This window comes from Megalobrama amblycephala, linkage group LG2 (assembly GCF_018812025.1).
Source record: "Megalobrama amblycephala isolate DHTTF-2021 linkage group LG2, ASM1881202v1, whole genome shotgun sequence".
Classification (NCBI taxonomy): Eukaryota; Metazoa; Chordata; class Actinopteri; order Cypriniformes; family Xenocyprididae; genus Megalobrama; species Megalobrama amblycephala.
In genome coordinates, this window is record NC_063045.1 from 23119015 (window position 1) to 23145856 (window position 26842).

Here is a 26842-nt window from a genome sequence, read left to right on the forward strand (position 1 = left end):
CGCCGAGTGAAATGACTTGTCTTAAAGGGATTTTGTCCACATCCACAGCACGTTCGAAATCACATATTGTCTGAGTAGATAAAAAATTTGAATTTGAACTTATTTTGCGACCATTAAAAAAGTACTTTCTATAGTATGAATATGGGTAGTATAAATGAAATTCAGACGTACTACATCCGCCATGTTGTCACTGTCATGTGACCTACAGCGTCAGTTGCGTCGCTTCACTGCCATTCATAAATCCCCTCTTGTGGCCTCACAGGTCAGGATAGTAAAGTGTCCATTGAATTTGCACTTCAGAATCTCGGCAGAAGTAGTAGGTCAGCCACATACTTTTCGCTAACTGTTTATATGAGTATATATGGTCTTTATAGAAGGGATGCATTCAATTATGGACATAGCGGCATTCATAAATTCTCTCCCGTGGCCTCATGGGATAGTGTCCATCAAATGTGCACTTCAGAATTTTGCTGGAAGTAGTACATCATCTTGGTACTTTTTACCTACTGTTTTATCAATATATGAATTTGGACATACTACTCGGCTCACATAAGAAGTAGGCATTTACAAAAAAAGCACATATGTTTTTGATTCACTAAAAGGAACCGATAAGAGTCATTGGGAATTGGTTAGGCTACACTGGTTGTGTTTTGTTTCGCTAAAAAGAAAGGTAATTGGACTACACTAGTTGTGCTTTATGATTTGGAATCACTAGAATCACTCATAAGCTGCTTGTTTGTAATGGAGTCGGACTACATTGGTCATGCTTTTGATTCACAAAAAAAGAACCAGCTTAAAAGCTTATACAATGATGCTGCTTGTTTTTTATTCACTTAAAAGAACTGGCTCATAAGAGTCATTAGTTAGGGAATGGACTGGTCATACAGTAGTTAAAAAATGCAAAATAGCAGTGCGAACATGCTACTTAATATGTTCTGCAAAAGAACAACATGCGGGTGAATAAAAGATGACATAATTGTTTTTCTTTATTTGGTTATTGCGTGTGTGACACATTATGTGTTGCTTTTGTGTTTCTTATGTCTAACAATTGATTAAACAGCTCTGCAACAATGGAAATAGGTGACATATGATACCAGATCACCTGTGCCCATTTCTCATTGTCACATGACCACATTTACCATTGCCTTCATTCCACATGAACTCAAATACTAGTGTATCAGTTTCAGCCAAGTTAAATATACACAGATAATTACACTGTTGTAATTAATTCAAAGAACCACTGAACGACAGGCCAAAAGCACAGCTTAGGTTTTCATACTTAATGTAACACGTAATAAACAAGTGTTAGTACCACAATAACATATATTGCGATTACATGCTGAAATAAATAAAATATTAAAAAATATTTGTGTTTTCAGCAGGTGCCAAAGCAATATTTCTCATTTTAATTTAGTTTCACTTGATGTACTAAATAACTAAAAAATAAGAAAAATATGTAGAAATATTAAAAACAACAACTATTACAAATGACAAAAACACTACAAAATTACCAAAACTTTAATTAAAATTAAAATGAAAGAAAAAAACTGATTCAAAAATATTAATAAAAAACCGACACTAAAATAACACTGCAGGGTTTAGCTACAACTGAAATGTTTAATTTGAAACAGAAGTTTGAAATAACATGATATTTATTTCAAATAAAAGAAGATATTTGAAGAATATTGGTAACCAAACTGTTTTGGATTGCATACAGACGACAACATTGTCAAAATGTTCTGTTCGCACGGATCCATGACAATGACTAAAAACGCTGTATTATTCATGCCAGGCCAGTAGTTGGCGATGTCACTTTGTAAAGGAACACTACATGCTGAACACATAATACGCATGCGCATGGTGTCACTGTTTTTCACAACTTTGCGTTTTTGTAGTTTAAACAGATGATAACAATATTGTTTTCAAAAACTTACACTTTGAAACCATTTTCAAACATTTGCGTTTTCAGGCCCTCAAAATGCCGTGTAAATGAACGTCCAAAACGTAGGCTATCCACCTGTTTCCGCGGGGCGCTACTGTAAAAGAGAACGTGGGTACAACTTCCGGTGAGGCGGCGGAAGTAGCATACCAATGGTATTTTGTGTGCTAATTAGCAAAGAGGCTAAGCGTTTTTTGGATCATTGTTTACTTTGTAAAGTTGCAAATCTTTATGAGAGATGTCGTTACGGCGCTCAGGGACAACATCTCAGTTTACTACATTATTAGTTAATAATATCACAATACAATAAACAGTTTTCGTGCCCTTAATTGCCCTTTACTTTACTGACCTTCCACAAAAGTGCTGCTGCATGACTAGAGCATCTTGACCCTGCAATACTTGAACAACCCGCTGTCTGTACTTCCCGTCACTGATGCTAGCACCAAAGCCTTATGATATGATATTTTACTCCTAATGTATCGTGCGTGCCAGAGCCAGTCGCGTTTCCACTGTATGCGATGCTAAAGGCTACTTATGTTAACCATTGCGATAATAAATACACACGTTTATGGAAAATATCAGAGACTGCTTGAGGAATGAAGATGTGATTATAATCGTGTATTTATTTGGTTTAATGTTTTATCTGTCTCTTCCCTGTGCCTTTGTTGATTCCTGACAAATGCATATCTTTCACAGATTCACACACTCCGGTTAACTCGTATAACTCATAACTCCCGTTGTCTTCTCATGAGCTCCCTCTGTTGCTCTGGCTGAAAGGATCGGGATAGATAGAAGGAGAGATCGCGCAAACATCCTCGGACAGCAATCATCGCATAATTTAGAGGAAAATAAATAGAAATGCTCCGAAAAGTGACGTAAACATAGGGTATGTTATCAATATATTTCTAAATGTGTAAGCCTTTGAATTTAAAAGCCTTAGTGGAGTTGTTTTTTGCATTCTTGTGATCGCAAATAAATGGAAGTAGGCGCAACTGAATATGTCTGTGTTTTCTTTTCATGTCTATATAAATATCAGTTAGATTTAGCATGATTGATGTGCACTCGACATAAATTGATACATTACTATTACTGTAACATTTTTTATTGTAAAACATTGTTCAAATATTGATGCCGGAATCTTAAATCTTTAAGTAAAAAACAAACGTTCGCAAGTTTGGATCGTTAAATCTTGAATGACTGTCAACTGTTAAATGAATGAGTGTCACGTCCAGCTTGTTTACTTCGAACCGGAAGACGCTCCCACGTTTGACGCAAGGCCTCATGGGGCGTAGGAAACTTGTGGATAAAACATTTTCCGTTTTTAGTTGAAAGTGGTCTCATGTAAACGGGCCCCTAAAAGTTTGTGTGTAGCCTACTAAATTCTATGTTGAATCAAATCAAATATTTATTTCTAAAGCTAATTTTTTGTAATGTCTATTTGATGCTTTTCTCATGTAACACAAAAATTGCTTTAGAATAATCGGCACATCATGTAATTGCTTGGACGGCCCTAAGTATGTATATTCCTTTAGTGTATTCATATATTCATTTAGCATTTCTTTGGAATTTAGCAGCACGAATATGCCAGCAGACGTCTGGGATTATTAGTAATCAACAGGAAGTCACATCTAGTGTTCAAATCATCTCTCTGTCTGGCTGAAATGAAAGATTTCTGTGACCCAGAGTGGCCCTCCGCTGCTTGTTACAAGGCCGCAGAATATTGAGAAAGGCAGCTTCAGGCTCCTGCTGACTTTATATCATTTTTACAGCAGGAAAATTAATTAAAACATCCAGAGACGGAGAAAGACTGCCAGTAACACCATATGATAGCGAGAGACTGTCTGTCTGTCTGTCTGTCTACAATCACCTGTGGGAAGAAAGCAGAGTGTTATGTGACATGACCAAAGCAAGTTACAAATTACAGGTACATCTAATCGATTTGATTTGCATGTTTTATTAATGTGTTTTGAGTTTGGACTTGAATATAAGAACACATGTTGACAGGCAGGTAGGATCGAACCGAATATAATTAATATAACGAATAATGGATGAACATGTTATGGTCCAATGCTGTCCACAGATTATATATATTTATAAAAATACATAGTGATTGCTATCAGGATATGAGGAGACTTTCAACCAATACAACAAAAACATTTTCTGTAGAGAATTTTAATAGAGTACAATTATTTTCAAAAATTATAGTCAAAAAGTCTCACTAGATTTATCTTCTGTAGATTTTTATTTGACCTAGTCAATTTATTTGCATTCCTGTAAAATGTGCCTAAAACTCCTAAAAAGGCATACCCAAAGTAGTGCAATTTGTTCTTGAACCATTTGAAGTGCATGCATGGTTTAGGTCACATGCCTTTGAAAGGCATGTGTTCCGCAGGCGATGCAGTGGAAAGCTAACAGGTTCATTAAATTCTTTGGAAATAATTGGCCATATAGTCTATACTGTAGTTGGGCCTGGTAATAATACTAATAATAATACATTTCAGTGCTGATATACATACGATGTATTGTCACTAGATGGCAGTATTTCTTAGGACATTCCAATTTCCCTGTTTATCATGAATTTATTCATTCATCTATTTATTGTTGATCAATATAATGCATAATGCAGAGTCTTCAGTCTGGATTTTAAGTAGCAGAAGACTGACGAGTCTGTCCACGGTAGCCAAATGGATTTCATTGTTTAAATGGATTTTATAATGTTTATAAAATCAGGGCTATTCTGCAAGCAAATGAGCTGTAAAGTTGATCAACTTAATCACAAAATGAGATGAGATAGTTTTACCCTAAAACTAAAGTTAACCATCGTATGTCCTTAATTTAAATAAAAGATAAATATAGCACTATGAACATTAACAAATGCTTAATTAAATTATAAATGGTGCCTAATATACATTCAAATATGCACGTTCTGATGCTTCAATATTTTTCAATGCAATTGGTCACCATTTTGAGGTGTGTTAAAGTAGGCCTAATTAAGTTAAAATTAAAATGTTGATGTCTGGTTTACGAAATAAATAGCATCTATAACTGACCATAACAAGAAATATATAGCCTATTTTGTTTGATTGTCTTTGTTCTTCTTTCGTGATATTTCCTGATGACTCTAATCGAATCTTTGTATGGATTTTTTTTCTTCTGTCAATGACTGTCAAATCAAATGCTCATGCAGAATCGAATCTTTTTTTTCCTTCAGCCCATCAGTGTAGCATCAAAGAGCAATGTACGAAATTGATTTTTTTTTTTTTTTTTTTTTTCTGTAATCAATCGCTGTCTAAAAGAATTAAAATCTTTTTTTTGAACGGGACCGAATGTTTTGTTTTCTGTGAATTACTGTCAAATCATTTTAACCATGTCGAATCAAATGGAATCCTCGTAAGGAATCGAATCGAATCTTCTCGGCCGAGCACTGTCGAGTCGAACATTTTCCCTTCCGTCACTGTCAAATGACTTCATAACTCACTGCGAAGGATAGACAAATATCATGGCGTTATGTCGAGAAAATGTCAAGACTAATTTCTTATGAAATAACCGAAAAAGAACAGGGGTTGAAAAGACGTAACCAACGCAGTGGGTTTTTGTCCTCGGCATATGGTTGTGCATTGTTGTTCTTTTTAACCCTCGTTTGTCTTTTGTAATTGGATAGGATGGTCCTATCTCCTTTAGCCCCCACCTCTCCCTCTCTCTCTCCCTCTCTCTCTCTCTCTCTCTCTCTCTCTCTCTCCTTGACATCGGGGTTTTCACTCTTACAGTAAGCGCCTGACACTGACAATGTGGACATCAGCGGGGAATATATAGTGTATCATCTAAATTCGCGTCGTGTTCGCAGCGCATTCAACTTCATTATTACCAGGTAAGACGGAATTATTACGACAGATATCTTTTTTATGTATCCATATCGCATCAGTATAGCTTTCAGTAAATGCATCCGATGTTAATCTGATCCGGTCAGAAGTGAAGAGATGGTTCAGACTCGCGCTGTTATCCCGTAGGAAACCGCTGCTGTTGTTATGGCAATAAAAGCATAGCGCGTTGCGTACCGGTCTAATTCAGCACTACTAATACAAGTTGAACAACTAACCGATCAGAACGGAGAAGTTTACAGCGTTATGAACGTTTTATGGAACAATTTAACTCGCACAGCTGTCTGAACGTAACATTTAAAAGCATAACGAGCAGTATATAGCGTCCGTATATTGTGTAGAAGATTAGGGGACCATGTTGACTTGTGAAATTAGATTGTTAGTTAATCTGATTAAGGCAAAGCTGAACCAACCCAACCCTGAGTGATTTAGGATTCAAATCTCCTCTTAAAATAAAGGTTCTTTATTTGTTCTTTGCAGCACTCTTCAGTATCAAGCAATGATTTTGTTGTAGCTATAGAATTGTTTATAGATCATAATATTTGTTAATGATTTAATACAGAGGTTAAAAAGTTCTTTGTACTTTAAAAGCATCTTCATGTGGCATCAGGCTTTGGTTCTACTGGAGCCTTTATAAACGTGTGTGGTGGATGATACGTCTGTGGTCTGGACTGAAGTTCATAGATACAAATGGTGGCCGGATGCCAGGGGTCTGGGTGATCACTCCTTCTGGACATCTGATTTGATTTTAGATGCTGTAATTGATTAGGTTGACCGGGAGCCGAACCCCTGCAATTAGTGCAAATACTAATTTGCTTGGGTCACTGACTGAATGACTGAGCATCTTTGTAATTGAACTTATCTAGGAGAGTGTATTGGCTGTTTGTGGTCCAGAAAATGCAGCAATTCTCCAACTAAGACTTGTCTAATCAAACTGTTTTGTTGTTGTTTTTGTTTGTTTGTTTGTTTTTGTATCTTTATTCTTCTGTCATTCACTGTCAAATAGTATGTAAGAATAACTAGACTACTTATATCATGCATATTTCAGGGCGAGTAATTGAATGACTTAGCATGATAAAAAATGAATGTGATTTAACGGTAAAATATTGTAAAAACGCTACGGGAAAAAATTGTAAATAGGTTAACAGTAAGTTCCCATACTATATGGGAAAAACTGTAAAAGCTCTTACCAGACATTTAATGTAATTTTCACAGTAAAATGCTGTAAATTTTACAATTTTTAGAATTAAAAAAGAACAAATCAATGTATAATTTACAGTTTAAACTGTAAACTGATTCCTTAAAATTCCTTGTGCGACACTCCACATTTGAAAGTCTTTTGTTTAAAAAAATCATGTTTCTTAATAGTTTTTGTTATCAGTTATGTACATTATGGTTTTATGTTACATCTTCTGTTAATGAATGTTTATTGCATTATGTAAGTTGTTGTGGGTTACCATGATGGTGTTTTGTGTTTGCATGCTCTTTGCACCTTCTTTATATTAGTATATACTTCAGTTTGTGAAAAAGCTATAGCTTTTATATATATAAAAGCTATAGCTTTTATACATTAGTATATTTGTGATGAACTCTGATTCTTCATGTGGCTTTCTCTTTTACCACCTGCATTATTATGGTGGTTGTCAGTATATGTTAAAGGTACAAAACAGATTTTAGTAGTAGTGTGCATTGTTGAATTTTCTGGTTTACATTCAAATTTTCTTGTTTGTAGACTACAGTTTTATACTGTAAAATTTACAGTTTGTAGTTTTTTCATAAAAACTACAAAATATTTTTTATAGTCTTCTATCTATCTTTTAGTATCTATCTATCTATCTATCTATCTATCTATCTATCTATCTATCTATCTATCTATCTATCTATCTATCTATCTGTCTGTCTGTCTGTCTGTCTGTCTGTCTGCCTGTCCCTTTCTCTGTCTATCTGTCTGTCCACATTACATAATGTATTTCTAAATATTGAAGCATTTGTACAATATTAGAGTTGATTAGTTATTTTATTTGTCCTCCATCACCTAGAAATTAAGTAAAAGCTTGACTGCACCAGCTGAACTTATGTAGAATGAAAAACCTCATTGTGTTTGTGGCATTTTGTCTGCTAAACTGTTTGGCATGTGAGCAGCTAATTCTTGTTCTCTGAATCACTGAATAGAATTCTTTGTTGGTGTTCTTTTGCCTCTCTGTACAAACTAGCTTTGAAGTTAACTTTGGATATTAATAGGGTGTACTGGGACATGTTCATAGCTCTGTCCTTGTTGCCTGTTGAAGGTATTAAGTGTAGATTGCCTCAAAGTAGTATCTATCTATCTATCTATCTATCTATCTATCTATCTATCTATCTATCTATCTATCTATCTATCTATCTATCTATCTATCTATCTATCTATCTATCTATCTATCTGTCTATCTGTCTGTCTGTCTGTCTGTCTGTCTGTCTGTCAGTTTTAGAGTGTACACTGAAAAAATGGTGTTTATTGGCATTGATGGTTCCACAACGAACCTTTAACTTCCGTGGAACCTTTACATTGCACAAAAGGGTCTTTAAAGTGGAAAAAAGTTCTTTATATTATTATAATGTTCTTCACATTACAAAAAACATGGTGCTTTTAAGAACTGATCACTGATTGGTTCTTTGGGGAACCCAAAATTGGTTCTTCTATGGCATCATTGCGAAAAAACCACCTTTATTTTTAAGAGTGAGCCTCAAAATGTATATTACAAAATAAGAGGTGCGATGTAATTGTTGTCATTAATTTTTTGACAAATCTGCACCAAAGCACATTAGTTTTGGTTCTTTGATTAAGTCCCTTGTCAACTCAAAACCCCTCAAACTGATATTCCCTCAAAGCGAGTTTATAGGAAAACAAATTGCTTCTCTGGTTGAGGAAATGAGAGGAGGCAAAAAAGTGACGAATGACTTAAGAAGGAAAAAAAAAACAGGGTGAAGTGTAAACATCCTTCTAAAACAAAGCTGAAGAGCAGTTCTCTGAGACCTCCTCATTGAAGTTCACCATGTACGAGGCGTCTAACACACAATGGCATTACGATCCTGCTTCATTTTGGCGTGGCAGACAGGCGATTAACTGCAGTTTAATCTGCACGAGGCCTTATTCTACTCAACATTCTGATCTACGACACTATTTTTAGCCCCACAAAACAACCCCGCTTCCCCAACCCCCTAAAAACACTGCAGGCGTCTGTGAGGAATCCAGCATTTAAGATAAGAGCGCAGGCTCTGCGTGAGGATGCTAAGTTTATCAGCATGACATGCATGTGATTCATGCAAATTCTTCCTTGTCTTTACTGTTTATTTGTTTCGAGCGAGTTTGAGTGGTTCAGCACGGCGCGTGGTGCATCACGAGGCCCCCGGGCCGTTGATCATACATGGATTCTCTGTTTAAAAAAAGATCGGAGAAGATATTGACTGTAAGTACATTGGCGTCCACAAACCTGGCCCTTGCCCTGCAATGTGACTTCTGACTGTCAAAACTATTACAACAGGGACTTTTAGTTAAAGGCACAAATTTTTTATCATCATTTGCTCACCCTTGCGTCACCCGTATGACTTTCTTTAATCTGTGGAACATGAAAGGAGACATTTTGTAGCTTTTTTCTCTACAGTGCAATGACCACATTTGATTATTTCCCAAAAATCATCATGGTGGAAATTGTTTCAATTTCCAATTATTTGAAGCTTTTATTAGAGTAGCCAAAAGAGCTTTTATTTCTCTCTGGCTGATTTCCAAATCGATGACAATTTCTAAAAGTATAATAAGTAAATTAAAGAAAAAAGGGATTCCTTATGCATGCTTGACCAAAGAACCAAAAATTACATCAATATCAGTTATCAACCAATATTTTCCTAATTTCTGCCTAATTTTACATTTAAAAACATCAGTCATTTTTCATTTAAAACATTTTTTCATCAAGCACTGACTTAATTTGGCACATATAAAAGTATTAATTTTATTAATATTATGGTTTATTTATATGTTTTATTTAAATCATGCAATATATTTTTAGAAAAGATAATATCAAATTTAATATCAGCCATTTATCAAATATTGGCCATGATATGAACATAATTATTGACTCAGTAAGAATTTTGGTGCATTATTTTTTTATTTTATTTATTTATTTATTTATTTTTTACATTTTTATGTAATTATTTTAATATCGTGCGTCCATATTTATTTATTTATTTATTTATTTATTTGTTTTAATATTGGTACATCCATAGTTATTTATTTATTTTAATATCACTGCATCCAGAGTTATTCATTCATTCATTCATTCATTCATTCATATGTCAGTCACTATGGACTGTCATATGGAAAAGAGCTGCATGAGCATTCTTCAAAAATTCTCCTTTTGTGTTTCACAGAAAACATAACAGTATACAGGTTTGGAATGAAATGAGGGTGAATAAATAATAACAGAACATATATGAACTATCGCTTATTGACAGATTGATAGTATAATAATGGCTTAACGTTGTATGAGGTAAGCAAATTAGATCCATTGACTCTCACAGAAAGAGATGAAACTGCGTGTTCGATGCTGATACAATGGTGCTGATACAATGGTGCTGATACAATGTTCCACTAGACTTTAGCGCTTCCTCTAGCTAAATTTGTCATCTTACATGGGTATATTTTTCCTGTCTGGTACATTTATAGGTAATACTATGAATTTTATTTTTGTGACAGAAAGGATTTTTCCAGACTGTCCTACAATACAAAGCTTTATTTGATATTTTAGATATTGCTGTATGGACTTTTTTTATGGGTTTTTGTTGTTGTTGTTGTTGTTTTCGAATAAGAAAATACCATTTTATTTGTGTATATATATATATATATATATATATATATATATATATATATATATACACACACACACACATTTTTATGTTAGATGCAATTAATCACGATTAATCAATTTGCGTATAAATAACATTTTGAGAACATTATTAAAGGCCACATAACTTTGAACAAACGTTCTGTTAACTTTGAGAGAACCTTGCCAGAACGTTAGTTAAAATTCACTGTTCCCTGTTAGCTGGGATGGGATTAACAAACGTTAATTTGAAACACATACCATATCTCACTATTTTGCCAACATATATCATCAAGGTTGTTGCTTTTGTCTAGAGACTCTATCTAAACTTAGAAGTGATTCGCCATTATGCATGTTGTTTGACACTCATATCTGCTTCAGTCGAAGTTTTCTCCCATCAATGTCACAACACCACCCCCCCTTTCTCGCCCACTGTCAGTGTTGTGCTTCCAACTTTTTCAGAGCGTCTTTGATATATTTCTTTGGAAGAGAGGTGTTGCAATTTAGAGCTCTGAGAATTTTTAGATCAAGACGTACTTTTCTCTATCTCTCCAATTCCCATCGGTATCAAAGCCAGCTGGCAAGGTTGCAATCAAAAAGCTGAAAATGACTTTCAGAAAACGCGACTTGTTTGACCTGCTCACGAAAAGTGAGGGAACATTGACGTTTTGATAAAAGAACGCACAGATATTTGCGGTTTACTGCCGTTGATAACGACTGTTAGAGTTAGCAAGGATTGTGTAATTGTTCAGTCAGTTTATACAGGCCTCTTCTGAATAATTTCCAACAGAACGCTCCTTTCATAGAGAGAGAATACATATATTGTTTCATGAGTTCTAGCAGGCAGAATGCTCAGAACGCAGCCCACTCTTCCGAACAAGCTTTCCCTTATTTTCCTGCTTTCTGAGAGATTGAGGTCATTGTTAATTGAAACACAGACACATGTTAATTAGTGTGAGATATTTTTCCCCTGAATCTCTGCAACTAACGATGTCCTTCAATTAATTACCGGGCTCTTGTCTCTGCTGCAAGCTAGTGCTAGTCAAGAGAAAAATAAATTAAAGGAATGGTTCCGCCACAAATGAACATTCGCCCTCGTTTCATTTCCCAAATGACTTTCTTTTTCCGTGGAACACAATAGAAGATGTTTAGCAGAATGTTCACGCTGCTCTTTTTCCACACAATGAAAACAGTGGCCACAGAATGTCCAGCTGCAAAAGCAACAAGTTTTATTTGTACTTCTGCATATTCAAACCCAATACCGTTTTGTGTCATTGATGTCAAACCTTATGCGACACAGTGAGGGAAGTTAATTAATGACTTAAATTTCAGTCTGTTCTTTATACAATTTTTAAGATTAAGAATAGTTTTTGTTAAAGTAATACTGAAATAAAATATTAATATTATATGAAAAACTTACATTAAAAAAAAAAAAACTTAAACAAAAATTAGAAATGTTGCCTTGACTGACAACTGAAATAAAAATAAACTGACAAAAGTACATTAAAATTACTGAAACTTAAGCTAAAATTAAAATTAAAACTGATCATATAAAAATAAAAGTTAATTCAAAACTCTTATACTATAATAATAGTATATAAATAATGCGAAAAATAAACTGTTTTGGAGTTTGTCAGACATAGTCACTATTAATGGATAAGAGCAGCCTTAACATTCTACTAAACAACATCTTTTGTTTTCCATACATATTTATTTTATAATTTTTATATATTATAATTTTAATAAATGATTAGCTGATAATTTATTTTCCCTAGCTACCACTCAGAACACCCTAGCAACCACTTAAGTACCCTAGCAACTGCACAGCAACACTCTAGCAACCACCCTGAGTATTCTAACAGCTGCACAGCAACACCCTTGCAACCACCCAGAATACCCTAGCAAATGCATAGCAAATTATATTCTGAGCGTGATGCTAAAATGATTACCATGTTGTTAACACAAGTCACTAACACAAGTAGCATGTTGCTAACATAATGTTAACATACTTAGCATGTTGATAGCAATGATGTTGACACGATTAACATGTGGCTAGCACAATGCTAAGCAAGATGTTAACACAAATAACATCTTAGTAGGCTAACATAATGCTAACACTATTAGCATGACGCTAAGCAAGATGCTTACATGATTAGCATGTTACTTTTATGTTTTAGTTAACATTTTTTACATATTTTAGCACTTAGCTAATCATTATTAGAATGTAGCTATTCACTGGTAGCATGACTAGCATGTTGGATGTCTTGTTTGCTAGCATGAGTCAAAAGAGCCAATTAACCCCCATGTCTCTATCATGTTCTGGTTGCTAGGGAGTGGCTTGGCATCTGTCAGTGATGATATTTCATGCCTCTATGACATTCAGATTGGAAGATATCCCTCTTTGGGTTTGTGTTGCTAGGGTGCTCAACAGTGGTTGCTAGGGCGTGGCTGGAAAGTGTTCAGTGTAATTGGCTGTTTGCTGCTAAGTTGTGACTATGAAATTGATATGTCACTATTTATTGGCTACTTGCTTAGCCGAGTAAAAAAAGGTTAACCTCAAGTCTCTACGACATTCTGATGTGACAAATTTTCCTGCCAAGCAAACATTATACGCCTGATCACTTAGAAAAGTCACAGCACACCTTCTCACTAAGTCGCACAATTTGACACCTCATTCATGGGTCTGCGACAAATGGTGCGGGACGAGTTATGCGCCGACGATTTTTATGGAAGAAGAAGAAGAACAACCACTTGAGATAATAATAATAGTGATTTAGTTGAATTATTTGTTTAGTGACACTGGCATCAATTTAAACATTGGCCTGAGAGAAATAAAAAAAGCTCTCTAGGATACTCGAATAAAGCTTAAGTAATTACTTTCAGACCAGGCGGATTTCCTGATGACTAACAAGTTTTTCCACAGTGATTTTTGGGATATAATCAATCTGACATGTGTATCAAACACCTGTTTTCCCCAAACAGAATGGCTGCCACCTTCCATTTTAATCAGCCATAGGAAAACTGCCATGATGTGCTTGACATAGCTACCTCCTCTTATCCACTCCCCAAAAAAGCACGGATATATTGCCACTCTGCAGAGAGATCCCCCCAAGCGATATTTATGTGACGCACTATCCACCTCCTACAGGCGCCAATGATGTCCTTTCCGAAATGGCACGCATGTACCTGAACGTTGTGTGTACCCTGCCTTTACATTAAGAGTAAAGATTTAGTACAATGCTATTTTCTGAAGTAGTACTTAAGAGGAGGGGAGGGACCTCTGGAGTTTCCGCCACTCATTGGGAGTCTTGATAGTGGGAAAGAGGGGTGGAAAAAAAGTGTTCATTTGAAAGCACTCTGTATCCTCAGAGGGACGGCTAAGCGCATAGGGAAGAGTCAGAATCCTCCATTAGACTGAAAGGTTACAGGCTAATAACTGACTGTGGAAATAGGATAGGAGAATGAACGCTTTTTGGCATTCAAGCTAAGTGAAAATTGTGTCTTGCAAACATGAGCATATAGCGGAAGGGCTTGCCTGTAATAGCAGGATGTTAAAGTGGACATCAACTCAAAATTGACCTCATTTATTAATGTGTTCCTGGTCTCATTGTGATTTATTTGGAGCGTCTTATTCCAAAGGAAAAAAAAAATGTTTTTGCAACATTTCACCAACATTCTTCTGCCTCTGAAATAACTAGGTCTAGATTTTTTCGCAGGACCAATTCATTCATGATATATTTATTTTAGTGCTCAAATCAGTTAATCATATTTACTGAATATGATATTTTAAATACAAAATATTTATAATAAAGTATTATTATTTTTTTAAATTTATGATGTGAGATCTTCACACCCACTCAGAGTTTAGCTTTTCAATTTTAGATGAAACTCGCAGCTGTCTGATGACACAGGGAAACTGGTTATAAATATACTGCTTCCCTACTGCCATGATTCATTTGTAGTTGAATCATAACTGTAGCGTTCATTTGTCTTTTGTTCACAAATATTTTTTGCTGATCTGTTACCCAATTGCAGCCAGTAATATACTATAATAATATATTAACATAATGTTATTGATAATACAAATAAATGAACATTTTATTAATTTATTATTAATGTATTCATATTAATATTGTTAATAAATCTAAAAATATTATACAAATATAATAGCATTAACATTATAAAATTCTTTCTATCAGCAAACACTAGTAATCACATATATAACTATTATATAGTATCAAAAGAAGACATGGTATCGCTGACAAATACATAGGCTCTATTTTTAAATATGAATAGTTCTCCCAAAAAATGAAAATACTACTATCACTGACAGACATGGACACAATGAGTTGATTTATATGAAAAAAGATGCATTTTTCAAAATTCTGCCCTTGTGCTCACAGGAAAAAAATAGATGCATACTGGTTTTGTATGACATGATGAGTGTGAACAAAATGACACAATTTACATTTTTGGGTAGTCTACTCTATATAATATGCAGACCTCTTGTTCGATTGTCCATTGCAAATGTGAATGACAGGTCGAATTACTCAGAGTGACCGAAGCGAGACGCCGCGATCAAGCAGCCATGGAAGAAGCGTTTCCGCGTAATCGAGTTGTACAAGAGCATGCTCCACTAATTCACATCTAATGCCCAATTTTTAAGTAAGATCTAGGTCAAATAGTACGTCTCATTGAGAGAAAGAAAACTTCCAGCCTGCCTTTTATTTTAAATGAGTCACCCCCCAACCCAACATGCATTATTCTGCTTCTCCCGCTCAAGCATGGGTGCACAATTATGTCAAGCAATGCCTTGGCTTGAACAAGTGCCTGAATGGTGCACTTGGTCGTAAAGAATATCGCAGAAGCACTCAACTACTTTATTATTTAAAACCCATCATATGCTCATTTCCGAGACTTGAGCTCTACCGCATCTCCTGAGTTTAGATGATGTGGATTTGTTTGTATATCCCATCGGTATAGTCAACAGGGAATGTAGATGTTTGTGTCTTGTGAATGCAGCCAATCCTGGTAAATTTCCATCTCATTTCATATTCTAAAAAGGGAACCCTAGGTGATTTTGAAAAATGTAAGGTTTTTCGTCTCACAAGCTGGGTGGGTTGGCATCGTGAATGGGGTCAAACTGATACGACAAACAGAGGAAGACGTTGCTCGACAATTTCACTTGATTATGTTGGATGTTGGAGGAAAATGTGAAATTGTCTATAAGCAGCAAGAACTGGAAAGCTTACTCTAAAATCCAAAGAAATGGAATTTTAATGGTATCATGATGAAGAAAAAAATATATAGTAATAATATGGTGTTCTTTGAAGATTACCATGTTATTTACATGGAAACTTAATATGTGATTAAAAAAAAAAAGTACTTTTTGGACATTTACCATAGTAGTTCCATAGTATTTTTTGTAAATACTACTGTATATGGTACCATATTTCAAAGTACCATATTATTACCATGTGATACCATAACTATGCCATTGTACTACCAGAGTACTTTTTATAAGGGATGGTACTCCGATGTAATTACCATGGTACAAAGAATATGGTATTACTATGCTAACATGTTCAAAAAACATGGTAATACCTTGGAATGTTTTGTATGTTTCCTGACTTACAGCGTTTAATACACTGTGAAAAGTAATACACTATTATCTACTCAATAAAATTGTTGCAACAGATTACAAGCAAGATTATTAATTAAATCCAACATACAAGAACTGAGTTAGAATTAATCAAATTAATTCATTAAAAGTCAACCATTTAAAATGTGTAAAATTAGCAAACAGCATTACAAAAACCAGAAACTGACATAAAAAGCAAAGAGTCAAACTACCATAATAGTGACCAAACATTTTCAATAAAATCAACATCATCATCTTTGACACTGTCTGTTATTCAGATATTTTTGTACTTAAATTTTACTCGTTTTAAATGGTTGACATTTAAAGGATTAATTTGATTAATTCTAACTCAGTTCTGTTTGTTGAATTTAATTAATAATATTGCTTGTAATCTGTTGCCAAAATGTTATGGAATAGATATAGTGTATTGCTTTTTACAGTGTATTCCCATCATCCTATTATACGAATATACCAAATCTTGATTATTTCTTGCTATGAACATGACTGATGCCTCAAATCATGATTTTTCTAAATGATTGGACCATCAGATTTACATCTGGCAGAGAAAAAAAAGCAGAGGAAAAACCTTAAACGTTTGCATCGAAGGAAGGAATCAAGCCATATCTGGGGACCATATTTGGAGTGTATCTTTGAGGTGGGCCAGTAAGTAACTACCTAGCAACAGTTCAGCAACCACCCAGAATGCACTGTGTTTTGCACAGAAAATGCAAAAAATTTTGTTAGTTTGTCTAACAGCAGAGTTCATTTTTTCATGTTTATCTTTGTGTGTTTTGCCCCACATCAACTGTCTTGCGTCTCTCTAGAAAGCAAGAAAAATACACCCTTGTTTGTGAAACAGTTTCCCCTAAGTCAAATAAATAACAATGGCGAAGGAGCTGCCATAATGGAAGCTCACATGTCATGAGGAATGCTCCTAAGGCGGCGCGAGAGGGGGGTGTTATGCTGTGTGGGTGCATGCATGCACGTCTTTATCCTCGAACACGTCAGAATGATTCATACGATGACAGAGAAGCCACTGTGCTGGCCCCGCCATCGCTTCCCGCTCACAAGTGGCTGCTTTGTGCCTTCGTCAACCTCGGTACAGAGATGGCAGGACACAACGAGCAGAACCCATTCAGCGAGAGATGCCCGCTCTCTCTGGATTTGACCAGTCCAAGTCCGACGAGGAGGAGTAGAAGGAGCAAGGTTAGGCAGCAATGGGGAGTCTTGCCAAGTCGGCAGGCAGCATCCATTCCCATCCTGAATTTAATATCCTAATGCACTCTTGGAAACGCAGATTTAATAAGATGGAGAGGGAGGGAAGGAGGGAGGGAGAGAAAGAAAGAGGGTGGCCCTTTTCAATAATGAAAGCTGGGCAGAAATCTCTCAAGCAGTGAGAGAGAGAGAGCGAAAGAGGCCTACCATAAATTACCGAGTCAGGAAGTGACACGCACGTCTCCAAAAGCTCTTGGAAATGCCAATATCTGGACTTATTTGTAGTGCAAAGATGCGGCACTTGCAATCCCGAGCAGTAAAAGGGCTTTGCAGGGTGGAAAATTCAAGACTGAAGCATTGCTGACTGTGAACACCAATCCAGCTAGTGTAAAAGAAACAGCCGACTGCTCAACTATATCTCCCTCTCCATCACCCTTTCCTTTGTCCCACCTTTTTGTAGAGTTCAGGGTTTTGATTATTGCTCCACAGCACATATTTGTCCATTTAAAAACACATTTTTGACTGTTGAAGCCAAGACCAGCTCATTTGAGTCCAGACTGAGACCTGAGTAGGGTGTGTCAGAGTAAAGACGAAGACTAGAAGAGGGTCGAGTCCGAGTCAAGACAGAGTCCTAAAGAGAGACAAGTCTGAGTCTATATTGAGATCAGAAAAGAGTCGAGTCCGAGTCAAGTCCAAGTCGAGACAGAGTCCTAAAGAGAGACAAGTCTGAGTCTATATTGAGACCAGAAAAGGGTTGAGTCCGAGTCAAGTCCAAGTCGAGAAAGAGTCCTAAAGAGAGACGAGTCTGAGTCTATATTGAGATCAGAAAAGGGTCGAGTCCGAGTCAAGTCCGAGTCGAGACAGAGTCCTAAAGAGAGACAAGTCTGAGTCTATATTGATAGAGAGGGTTGAGTCCGAGTCAAGTCCGAGTTGAGACAGAGTCCTAAAGAGAGACAAGTCTGAGTCTATATTGAGATCAGAAAAGGGTCGAGTCCGAGTCAAGTCCAAGTCGAGACAGAGTCCTAAAGAGAGACAAGTCTGAGTCTATATTGAGATCAGAAAAGGGTCGAGTCCGAGTCAAGTCCAAGTCGAGAAAGAGTCCTAAAGAGAGACAAGCCTGAGTCTATATTGAGACCAGAAATGGGTCGAGTCTGAGTAAAGAAAAAGAAATGAAGAGGGTTGAGTCAGAGTCAAGACCGAAGTGCAAATGAGTCCATGAGTCTCATCTTGAGTACTACAATTATTGTTATTCCATTTGTGGAAAAGAAAAATCACAAATGATATCCATTTTGTATCGCAATTGTTTCTTTTAGATGGCAGAGCGGTTAAATGGAGAGTTAATTGAGCAAAATGAACTTTCTTCTATCAAACACAAAAGAAGATATTTTGAAAAAATGTCTCGGCTTGTATTTGCCCATACAGTAAAAGTCCAGTGTTGTTTTGCACTCCATTGACTTTAATTGTTTGGACAGAAACAGTTGAAACGTTCTTCGAAATATCTTATTTTATGTTCCACAGAAGAAAGTCATACAGGTTTGGAACGACATGAGGGAATGTAAACATGGTCGATTTTCAATTTCATGTTGACTTTAAATGAACATAACTAGGAACTATTACATCTCCTGAGCTATAAAATCTTTGAGCAATAAAATATTTCTTTGGCTTATTGCGCTCCTTTCTCTCTCTCTCTCTCTCTCCCGATCAGCTCCTTGTTTTCTCTTGAATATACATGTCTGCGCTGGTAATTACTGCACAGATCTCTCTGTTATGTAGCGCAGAGGATGTGGTGTCAGTATGAATTAGGGATGAGACAGCCCTGCAGCTGACGTCTGCACTCGTTTTGAAGATATAATCATCCACCCTCGTGGCTCCACCAGCATTCGTTTCCGTCCCCACCTACTCTTAAGGATAAAATACAAGCTAATCGCTATTATTAGCCCACTAGGTTTCAGCAAAATAAATCGATTAGGCTGACCTAGTTGATTTGAGGTTTATAAACAGGACAAGGTTTAGTAGAGGTTTAGCGTCTCGCATGCTGGTGGGATGATGGCATGGTCGTGACGCTCCAGCTTAGTTTTAGCAGCAGGCATCTAGTCATTCCGGGATCAAGGCCGTACCCTGCACAGTCCTCGGAAATAGTCTAATTCTCTTTATAATTCTCAGAAGCGTGTGATCCAGTGGACAGAACAGGACAGTTATATCCTCATTTTGTCCTTGTCTCTAGCTTTGTCTCTCTTTTAATGCATTCTCCCAAATTAAAACCCTCAGGCAAATAACTTCATATTTGAGGTTAAAACATTTTATGTTTATGACTCAAATACATGCTCCTAAGTCACATACAGCTTGCAATGATTTCACAATAGCTTTTATTGCAGTACATTTCAAAGCTTTCAAGACCAAATAAAATAAAGGTATACATATGTACAGTATATTTAAAACACTAAGTGTTTATTAAGGACGTAGAATAAAAAGCGTATCAAAAACTTTTCAGGACTTTTGAAACGTTTTTAGAATGTAATTGTGCTAATGAGGCATTATTTTCTCTTTAGTAAACTCTTTACTTTTAAAGAAACATGTGGCAACACATTTTGGTGATACATGGTAGCATGTTGGAAGGTTTATAAAGGAAATTTGCTAACAACGTCATTATAATGTTTCTGCAATGTAATGAAAAGATTTATTTAATGAAATAGGACAAAAACATAACTTCTCAGAACTTAAAAAAAAAAAAAAAAAAAAAATTGCCAGCTAGGTGATGTGACTGCACATGTTTTCATGTAGCATTGATTACTTTGTGAGAGGAGAACAATGGCAGCAGCGAGCAGTGTAACTCTGGGTAAAGGAGCTGGCACGCTTGCATTTGAGCATGCACTTTTATTTTTACACACTGTTCGCTCCAGTGTTTGTGTTCCTCTGCGGCATGCAGCATTTCTTTAACTCGGCACTGAGCTGCTTATCATTCTAGAGGCTGGTTACCTCTCGCTGGCTTTGATCAAACCCTGTTTCTAGACACCCCTCTGCTCCGCCTTTACTCGGCTTGCCATGAAAGAACCTGACGCCCATTACCTCTGCATCTATCCCAGAAATCCTCTCCGCTATTTCCTGATGGCCTATGGGGGGTTTTGATGGAATGTCATAGGTTGTTATGAGTGGGTGAGAAGTGCCAAGCTCTCAGAGGTTCCCCCAGCCCTGTTCTCCTGCACCGCACTAAGCCGTTTGTTGCTGGCGTGACAGTTGCAATTGCTAACCGTTGCTAAAAGTGGCCTGCTTTTCCTAGCACTGGCTAATCTCACTTTGTTTCGCCAAGCTGCTGATTTCCAAAAGCTAGTGCTTAAATAACATTGCTGGCTTTTAAGAGCCAGCCCAGGCCGAGGTGGAGGGAATTACGGAGGTGAGAATGGCACACGGTTCATCGCTGTAGCTGAATCGACGCCATTCAGTTGCGACACGATGCGGCCCGCTAAACGTATTCATGCACTTCTAATACAAGATGGGATCTTAATCATTCAACACTGGAGTGTTTTTGTTTGTGGCTAGGTTTTTTTTCTTCTTTCTGTCTGCCGAGTGCCTAAAATATTTAACAAGGCTTGTTCTATTTTGGGACGGAAGCTCATTCTCTCCCACTGTGTGCGTTCCTTTTCTTTTTCTCTTTTCTATCCATGATACAACAACTTCTGAAATTTAGTTGGATGCAGTTTTTAGCTGTGCCAAGAACCAGCAGAGAGTAGGGCTTCGGGGTATGACTGTATTTACCTGTCGACAGTTGAAATCTGTTACTGGGTAGAGATTCAGCTATACCATTTATACCACAGTATTTCAGTGATGCTAAAACTATTCTATTCAAGATGAAAAACACTAAGTAGAACACTAGAGCTTATTCTCTGACAGTGATGTTTTGTTTGGGAATCTTTTTTAACAAATATTTTAAGTTATTGTCTATTATTATACTGTAAAATAAATAAAAATACAAATAAAACACATTTATTTGTTTATCATGTGATTTAGTTTTTTAAACTAATAATAATAATTCTGAAAATAATAGCTGATAATTAGTAGTCTAAAAAATAAAACACTATAAATAATGACAATATAAAGTATTATATAATTGTTTATTATTATTATTATTATTATTATTATGCATTTATTTGTTTGTCATGTGATTTTTTTATTATTAATAATAATAATAATGAAAATAATAATAGAATTAGTAGTCTAAAAAATAAAACACCATAAATAGTAGTAGTAGTAGTAGTAATAATATTTGTTTATTATTAATATTAGTATAAAAATAGCACAATAAATAAATAATAATTAACAACTAATTATTATTATTTTCATTATTATTATTAGGGACAATAATAATAATAATAATAATAATGTATATTGGCCATATCATCAAAATAATTATTAGAATTTTAACATCAAAGCATATCCAAATCACGTCATTAATACAATTTTAAGCACAATTGTAATAGATAGTTTGATGTTTTGGCTACACTTTATTGTCAGTATTACAGTGTAAATATACATTTAAGTACTGAGTTATAATAATAATCAACGTGTACTTATTATAGAGTTGGGGTTAAGATGAGGTTTGGGTTAGAGTTAATTGCATGTAATTATGTATAATTATTACTACAGTAACTACATGTAACATGTAACAACACTGTAAAATAAAGTGTTACCAACTTTTTTTCCAGGGAATATAGTTTGAGTATTTTTTCTTATTCAATAGGCAATTTCTTTAAGTAAAAAAACTAAACCTCACTAAATTCTGTTCAATATATTTGATTTATTTTTTTGTCTTAGTATATGAAGGCCAAAACAACTTGTGTTTTCCACTGCGACTGGTTCTTTGAAGATATTCTGCATGCAAATTGAAAAAGTTGGCAGGTGTCACCATTCACTAAGGACACACAGCCTATCAGCTTGCATGTTAATCACTTTCCATGCATCCTAGATCTGTCTATTTTCACCCTTTTCTTTCTTCCTCCCCTCCTCTCCCTGCTGTGCACCTGTCCATCACAATGACAGACAGTTGGGATGTACCCTGGAAAAAAAAAAAAATCTACATGGAAATCTGCTGTTGTGACAGACAGAAAGACAAGGGTCCTGTATTTGTAGATGAATCTTAGCCAGAAAAGGCTAATCTAAGAGCAGATTCTGTTCGTAATGCTCTTAGTCTCAGAACTCTTCCTAGTACAGTTTGTCTCCTGCTGTGATTTCCCACAGGGCAAAAGGTTGGATGCACGTTGGCTCGCTGTCAGTTGTCCACATGGTGTTGATGTGAAGTCATTATTCTCAAAGGCCTGTCACAAGTCTTGATGAATGTCATGAGACGTATGACTATTAATTGAAAGGTTTGAAGTGTTGTTCTCAATATCAGTGATGAATGTTAAAGGATTAGTTCACTCTAATATGAAAATTACCCTAAGCTTTACTCACCCTCAAGCCATTTTAAGTGTACACGACTTTCTTCTTTCTGATGAACACAATCGGAGTTATATTACTAAATATCCTGACGCATCCGAGCTTTATAATGGCAGTGAACAGGACCAATAGTATGAAGCTCAAGAAAGTGCATCCATCCATCATAAACATACTCCACACGGCCCTATTAACGGTGGTTAATAAAGGCCTTCTGAAGCGAAGCGTTTGTGTAAGAAAAATATCCATATTTAACAAGTTATAAAGTAAAATATCTAGCTTCCACCAGACCGCCTTCCATAGTCAACTTAGGAATATGGAGTCAGTTAAGCTTTTTCTGTAAGTTGAATACGGAAGTTGTAGGACGTAGCGTAAGCATTTTGAATTTTGAATATGGAAGGCGGTCTGGCAGAAGCATGATATTTTGCTTTATAACTTGTTAAATATGGATCTTTTTCTTACACAAACACATCACTTTGCTTCAGAAGGTCTTTATTAACCCCCTAGAGCCATGTGGAGTACACATTTATACTCGTTGGTTCCGTTCACTGCCATTTATAAAGCTCAGATGTGTCAGGATGTTTATTAATATAACTCTGATTGTGTTCATCAGAAAGAAGAAAGTCATATACACCTAGGATGGCTTGATGGTAAGTAAAGCTTGGGGTAATTTTCATTTTAAAGTGAACTAATCCTTTAAAGGTGCCGTAGAATGGAAAATTGAATTTACCTTGGCATAGTTGAATAACAAGAGTTCAGTACATGGAAATGACGTACAGTGAGTCTCAAACACCATTGTTTCCTCCTGCTTATGTAAATTTGATTTGTTTAAAAGACCTGAGAAGAACAGGCGAATCTCAACATAACACCGACTGTTACGTAACAGTCGGGATCATTAATATGTACGCCCCCAATATTTGCATATGCCAGCTCATGTTCAAGGCATTACACAAGGGCAGGACGTCTGGATGTGCACAGCTGAATCATCAGACTAGGTAAGCAAGCAAGGACAATAGCGAAAAATGGCAGATGGAGCAATAATAACTGACATGGTCCATGATAACATGATATTTTTAGTGATATTTGTAAATTGTCTTTCTAAATGTTTCGTTAGCATGTTGCTAATGTACTGTTAAATGTGGTTAAAGTTACCATCGTTTCTTACTGTATTCACAGAGACAAAAGCCGTCGTTATTTTCATTATTAAACACTTGCAGTCTGTATAATTCATAAACACAACTTCATTCTTTATAAATCTCTCCAACAGTGTGTAATGTTAGCTTTAGCCTGTTAGCCACGGAGCATAGTCTCAAACTCATTCAGAATCAAATGTAAACATCCAAATAAATACTGTACTTATGCGATTAGACATGCTGCATGACGAACACTTTGTAAAGATCAATTTTGAGGGTTATATTAGCTGTGTGAACTTTGTTTATGCTGTTTAAGGCAGTCGCAAGCTCGGGGGCGGGGAGCACGAGAATTTAAAGGGGCCGCGCGCTGAATCGGCGCATATTTAATGATGCCCCAAAATAGGCAGTTAAAAAAAAATTAATAAAAACAAATCTATGGGGTATTTTGAGCTGAAACTTCAAAGACACATTCAGGGGACACCTGAATATATAGACTTATATAACATCTTTTGAAAATGTGTTCTATGACACCTTTAAACACTTAACATTTGATTGTCGGTTGGCAACATCAGCACAGCAGCCAGAACCCAAAATATGCTGTTGACCAGCCCCGATAGGCAACACTAATATTCATTATATGAGATTGTTGTATTCTTGCTTGTCTTTGCTAATTATCTTCACTGCATGTTTTAAAGCATGTCACCTATAGCACCCAACTGTTATAAGGTTCATTGCGACACTCGCAGGTCCTACAAACCCATCCTCTTGTTTGCATATCACCTCAAGCGTGACCACCAAACATGCTGTCTGGGATTAGACTCAAAGGTCATATGTCCCAGTAAGTGTGCCATTTATGGTGAGATGAAAGAGAACTGTTTGAGGAATAGCTTTGAATACCTGCCAGGACATGTGCCTCTCGACTGAAGAGCAGCATGTAGGATTTTCCTTGTGTCTCAAGTACACAAGTGGCTTCAAATGAGGTTTTTCCACACATGGCTTCCCAGAGCCAAACACAAAAGACCTTGTTGTAGCGGTGAGATGGTTTCTCATTAGAGAGCTGGCTGCTTTTATCCAGTTCTCTGACTTTAGCACTAGTGTTGTACATTTTAAGATTTGGCTTTTGGATTACCGCCATGATAGATTATACAACTGGTGGTCGAGACATTTTAGATTGCTTTGCTGCTTAGTATCCTAGTTTATTTTGCTTACAAAACAAGTCAGAAAACCTCCACACTTTTGTGCTGGTTTAAACCAATGTTGGGCAGATAACTTGCACATTGCAGTTTGTTACTACTTACAAATTGCATGACAAAAATTGAAGTTAGTAATGTAATCTAGATCACTCAGTTTAGGTCATGAATTCTGTCTGCTTTTTGATTACTTTTGACCTAACTTGTTTAAAATCTCAGGGGTCTCCAAGTAAATATTTTAGGTCAGAGGTCTGACAAAAAAAAAGTTTGGGGATCCCCGCATTACATGAAAAAAAACAATAATAAACACGGAAACAGTTTTCCAGGTTGGAAATATTTTTGTCAACACTCTTCTTTCCAGATCAATAATTAGTGAAGGTCACTGGATATGATGAAAACATAGTGTTTCACAGCATCATTGTTTAGTAATTTGCATAATTATTCATCTCATACATGATATAAATGAGAGGTGCTTTTGTCCCCAAATCTGGAAGCATCACAAATTTATTTTCATGAAATTTACTTGGCCATTCTATATTGTGAATATAGTTAAAGCTAAACTGCATGACACACAATAGGATTTTTTAGAAAGAATCAAAGAATCAAAAATGAAAAATGTACTTCCATTGTGTGAATAAGTAATCATGTAATCATGTAATAAAAAAGTGACTGTAATCTGGTTATGAACATTTTAAAACATAATATAATACAATTACAAGTACTAGATTTTTAAAATCTGATTAAAGCTGCTGTCCGTAACTTTTTTTGTGTTCAAAATTTACAAAAATTATATAATGAGAATGTACAACATGAATCCATTTTCCAAACCGTGTTTTTGTCTTACCCTGAATCATTATGGTACACTTATAATAAGTGTTTATATTCTGACTATTTCAGACTGGACTGGTAGGACCCGCTGCAGAGTATCACAGTAACTGCGTGACTCGCCATAGACATAAACGGAGAAAAGTAGCTCCAGCTACAATGTTCTTTCGCAAGACGCGTGCAGTTCTGTTTATTAACCGCTAGAGGGCCAACAATCACGGACTGCATCTTTAAGTAATCCGGATTACATGTAATCAGTTACTACACAGCACAGGTTATTGGTAAAACATTGTTTCCTAGTAAACAACGTATTAAATAGAGTATTTTGGCTTTAAATTGGGATTTCATTATTTCTAAAGACAGGCTCATGAGATCAATGTGGGTTTCAGTAACTTATGGGACAGGAACTGAAGGTCACAGCCCAGACTGGCAGGTCACGTTGGAATCATGCATATCAATTATTTTTATTTCTTGTTTTTGGCCTGACACTCGCAGTTGCCAATTTGGGTGCCTGTTTTAGAGCGCTGGCATTCTAGGCAAAGTAAGCGCCCTCATTTAACCACTGGTTCTGCTGTTTTATTGGTGTGGCTTCACTCCAGCATAAATGAATAGGTGTTCTAGTGCATAGCTCTGTCTCTGCTCAGCGCAGTGTGTAAATTTGTGTTTAAAGAGTGTTGAAAGAGGAGTAACCAACATAATTTAAGTATCAAGAAAATATACACATGGGCCACTTCAATT

At 36.0% G+C, this 26842-nt stretch overlaps 1 protein-coding gene across 5 annotated transcripts in view; it reads left to right on the forward strand.

Moving 5' to 3' along the window:
• The first annotated feature begins 5654 nt into the window (after positions 1–5654).
• The window catches only part of pcbp4 (poly(rC) binding protein 4), a 96986-nt gene continuing 75798 nt past the window's right edge, over positions 5655–26842 (forward strand). For all 5 annotated transcript variants that reach the window (XM_048167083.1, XM_048167090.1, XM_048167097.1 and 2 more), the window contains exon 1: positions 5655–5807. The gene's annotated coding sequence lies outside the window, so the exon portion shown is untranslated. The remainder of the gene's footprint in view (positions 5808–26842) is intronic.